This window comes from Somniosus microcephalus, chromosome 8 (assembly GCF_052327205.1).
Source record: "Somniosus microcephalus isolate GS21.2 chromosome 8, FLI_Smic_1.0, whole genome shotgun sequence".
In the NCBI taxonomy this organism is placed as follows: Eukaryota; Metazoa; Chordata; class Chondrichthyes; order Squaliformes; family Somniosidae; genus Somniosus; species Somniosus microcephalus.
In genome coordinates this window covers 25,187,304-25,192,109 of record NC_140994.1, presented here as the reverse complement: position 1 = coordinate 25,192,109, position 4,806 = coordinate 25,187,304, and the positions used below count along the sequence as shown (strand labels likewise).

At 51.3% G+C, this 4,806-nt stretch overlaps 1 protein-coding gene across 9 annotated transcripts in view; it reads left to right on the top strand.

Moving 5' to 3' along the window:
* Positions 1–4,806, top strand: part of gpam (glycerol-3-phosphate acyltransferase, mitochondrial) — an 82,873-nt gene that overhangs the window by 2,594 nt on the left and 75,473 nt on the right. The gene's annotated exons all lie outside the window — the stretch shown is intronic.

Sequence of the window (4,806 nt, the reverse complement as noted above, 5' to 3'; positions counted from 1 at the left end):
CTACGACAAATAAGAGCTCAATAAATATCTGGTTCACAACGTGTTTGCACTGCAAGTTTAACATTGGTATGCAGCTGTTGCAGCTTGGCGCTGACACTAAACTTGTGCACTGTAACTCATGCCGAGTCCAGAAAACGGGACTGAAATGCTCCCCCTGGTGGCTCAGTGAGTTTACCCAATGAGTGGCCAAGCCGTAAGACCAAGGTTGCGCCAGGGTCGATTCCCTTTCTATGGTGTTAACTGATCTCTTCTAGGGGTGGGTGTAAGAGGGCAGTAGGGGCACTACAGTGTGCACCAGTGCCCTCGGCTGGAGAGCGGGACTGGAGACTGGAGACCAGTTTTTATAAAACTTATAAAATTCTGACAGGACTGGACAGACTAGATGCAGGAAGGATGTTCCCGATGGTCGGGGAGTCCAGAACCAGGGGACACAGTCGAAGGATAAGGGGTAAGCCATTTAGGACAGAAATGAGGAGGAATTTCTTCGCCCAGAGAGTGGTGAACCTGTGGAATTCTCTACCACAGAATCAAGGGATATGGGGAGAAAGCAGGGACCGGGTACTGAGTTTGGATGATCAGCCATGATCGCATTGAATGGCAGAGCAGGCTCGAGGGGCCGAATGGCCTACTCCTGCTCCTATCTTCTATGTTTTCTATGTTTCTCTGCTCCTGATTGCTATCCAGCAACCTCCACTGTGGGTGTGTGGTGAGGAGGACGGCTGTGCTGCCCCCAGTGATGGATTAGCCTGCGGACTCGCACACACAAATAATGAATACTTGAGCAAGGCAGCGGGGCGCACCCACGGAACTGTGCCCCAGCAGGGAGTGGGTGTCTTCAGGAGTAGTGAACAAAAATGGGACTGAAGGTCATAAGAATAATAATGGAATGACAGTAGATGATCAAATAATCCATAGAATCATATGATTCCAGCCTGTGGGACAATGGGACTGTGATTTGTGGAATGTAAATGGTCACATTAAATCACTGTATTGGATTGATATTCTGGAGTTTCATTCAATCATCTTAGATTAATGGGGAGATGTTTCCAAATTGCCTCATAGAACCTGTACCTGTGGATATCACTTTAATCAAGAGATTAGTAATGGGGAGAGTCTATTATCAAGCATACTAAGCGCATCATAAGCCTGTCTCCGAATAGCATTCCCGTGCCTCCTTTTGCTGAAGAGCAAATAAAAGGAGCACCAAATCACAGCATGATCCATAGCCATAGAGGCCCATGGAGCAGTAAGTTTGCCAAGGGCCACAGGTGAAGGGGAGATGGGGTACAAATGGGTGTCAGGAAGGACTATGATCTCGACGTTTATACACGGTCTATTGGAAGGGGTTGGCTTGATCGCTCAAACTTTGTTCTCATTCTAAACTTCAATTTTTATTTTACGATAGGAGGAAGTTTGCCTGCTGAATTTAAAATTCTTTGTAGTAAGTTCCCCAATGACTGGCCGGTTAAGAGAGTGAGTATCTGGGCCATTGAGACCAAGGAGGTTCCAGGTTTGATTCTGGTCCATGCTGAGTCAGATGGCCACAGCAGGAATAGCGGTAGGGGTGTTCCAACTCTTTCTTGCAGTTTACTAAGCCCTAAAATGAGGAAGAAATGTCAAAAATTGAAATATACATGTGCGCCAGCAGATGGTGGCTATTCAACTTTCATTTTACTTTTTTTCCCATTTTTTTTAAGCTACTTTTCAGTAGCATAAAGAGGGATGGCATGAAAGCTAAATGTTTTGAAAACTGTATAGCGCATGGCTGGTCAATTTTCTCCCCCTACTCCTTTGTAAAACAGCCCCGTAGTGTGATTGGCGTAATTATAGGAGCAGATTTCAATTGAAATTGCGATTGTATACTGCAATGCTATTTGTAATATGGTGCATTCCCCTTCCTTTCCCTCCGTCCCCATCGCCCTCTCGCAGGCTCTTCAGCAAGCCTGTTGTACTCTGTATCCAAGGGCCTACATTCCGAGTTCCCAGTCTGGATTGCATGTGTATGCGCATGAATTGGGTACTCGAGAGTGGCCCTGGCCAAGTCCATTCTCACGGTTGTGACCTTCAGTTTAATGTTACTGAGTATCCATAATATACTGAATAAAACTGTCGTTGTTTGAACTGACAATATGAGCTTTGTGTTCTGCACCAATGCCAGTTATCAACACACGTTAATAAATAGCTGATGAAGTGAGCTTGTGGTCAGCTCGCCTTGGCCAGTCTGGTACTTTGCTAGTCTGATTTCTCAGATGCATCCCCCACCTCTTTCCCTCCCCCCCCCAAAAAAAAAAAGTTATGCACTGTGGTAAACCACTTTTATCGTTCACTACCGTTACACTATGGTTATCACTGTTATATCGTTACACTATGGTTATCACTGTTTACACTGTTGTATCACTACACGAGGTCGCCTCTTGCCACGCTGTTATACCTGGGCTGACCACTGCTGACTCCGCCCATAGCTCCGCCTACTTGCCCAGGTATAAAGGTGGTCGACTGGCTGGTATTCCTCCTTGTTGGATCCGATCACCCACGAGGGTGGGCTCTGTTATTTAGCCAATAAAAACCTATAGTTACTTTCTTAACTCGTCGCTTTTCATTGGATGAATTGATAGGTATATCAATTTTATTGGCTAAATTTTAAAAATGTCTAACGAGCCGTCAGACCAGTCAGACGCCCAGCTACAACAGCCACAGCAGCCGGCCTGGCTGCGAGCCCTCCGACCGCCGTACCTGGATCTAAACCCACAGGCAGCAAACTCAGTCCTCGACTTCAAACACTGGCTGAGCTGTTTCGAATCCTACCTGGGAGAATCCGGCGTGCCTAAGAGATCCAAACTAAGAGTGCTGACCGCCCAAGTGAGCCCTAAAGTATTCGCACTCATACAGGAGGACCTTACTACATACGAGGCCGCCATCAACCTGATGAAACAGCAGTACCGGAGCCCGGTAAATTCTATGTATGCCAGACACCTCCTAAGATCCCACCCGCAACAGCCAGGAGAGTCTGTAGATGAATTTTTACGGCCGCTACAAACACTCGGCAGGGACTGTGACTTTAAAGCGGTAACGGCTGCAGAAAATACTGAAGAGAATATCCGCGATGCTTTCGTGAAAGGCCTTCGGTCCGACTACTCACGGCAAAGACTGCTCGAATCAAAGGACCTCGACCTGAACACAGCTGCAGCCCTCGCCCGCTCCCTGGAAGTGGCCCATCGGGACCTCGAGGCGTATTCCAGGTACTGTACTGCGCGACCCTGGGACTCCGGCCCGACCCCGGCCACAATACCCCTCGCAACGCCGCCTCCGGGACCTACCTCAGCGTCGGCGTCCCAGAACCGATCGGGACCGCCACCCCCGGTACCGGCTGCAACATCGGACCCCCGCGATCGGGCCGCCGGCTGCTTCTTCTGTGGCCAGGCGAAACACCCGAGGACGCGCTGCCCTGCGAGAAACGCGACTTGCTCCCATTGCCAGAAGAAAGGCCACTTTGCTAAGGCCTGCAGGGGGAGAGCCACAGACGCCAGCAGTGCCTCATGCGAATTGTGGGGGCGGCCATCTTTCATCCAGGCCACAGATGCCAGTATCCCCTCGTGAGTCGTGGGGGCGGCCATCTTTGATCAAGGCAACCGACACCAGCAATGCCTCATGTGAGTTGTGGGGGCAGCCATCTTATTCAACCTCGTGGGCGCCGCCATTTTGTCCACCACAGTCGACCGTCACCTTGTCGCCAGACCCGACCACCGCCTCACCCGCAGACTACAGCAGCTCGCTCAGCCATACACTAGCCTCCGTCACACTGGACCAAGCTCGCCCGCATCACCTGTCCAAGTCCATGATGGACATCAAAGTAAACGGCCACGCCACGACCTGCCTGTTCGACAGCGGAAGCACGGAGAGTTTCACACATCCAGACACGGTGAGCCACTACTCCCTCACTGTCCGGCCAACGTGCAAACTGATAGACTGCAGACCCTCCACAACGACCTCTGCCACCCCGGGGTCACCAGACTTTACCACTTCATTAAGGCCCGCAACCTGCCATACTCCATCGAGGAGGTCAGGACCATGACCAGGAACTGCCAAACCTGTGCCGAATGCAAACCGCATTTCTTTAGGCCGGACAGAGCAAGCCTGATCAAGGCCACCCGCCCCTTCGAGCGCTTGAGCATCGATTTTAAGGGGCCCCTCCTGTCCTCTGACCGTAATGTGTACTTCCTCAACATCATTGATGAGTACTCCCGTTTCCCCTTTGCCTTCCCCTGCCCAGACATGACCAGCACCACGGTCATCAAATGCCTGAACGACCTCTTCGCCTTGTTCGGGTTCCCGAACTATATACATAGCGACCGGGGCTCCTCCTTCATGAGCGAGGAACTTCGCCAGTTCCTATTAGCGAGAGGTATCGCTGCAAGCAGGACCACCAGCTACAACCCCCGAGGGAACGGCCAGGTGGAAAGAGAGAACGCGACTGTCTGGAAGGCTGTTCTCTTAGCCTTAAAGTCTAAGGGCCTCCCAACCTCTTGCTGGCAGGAAGTCCTCCCGGCAGCGCTGCATTCCATCCGGTCACTGCTTTGCACTGCCATTAACGCCACCCCCCATGAACGAATGTTTGTTTTCCCCAGGAAATCGACTACGGGAACCACGCTGCCAACTTGGCTGACTTCTCCGGGGCCCGTCTTGCTGCGAAAGCATGTGAGGGCCCATAAAACGGACCCCCTGGTCGAGAGGGTGGTCCTCCTGCACGCCAACCCCCAGTACGCCTACGTGGCATACCCAGACGGGCGGGAGGACACAGTCTCCTTA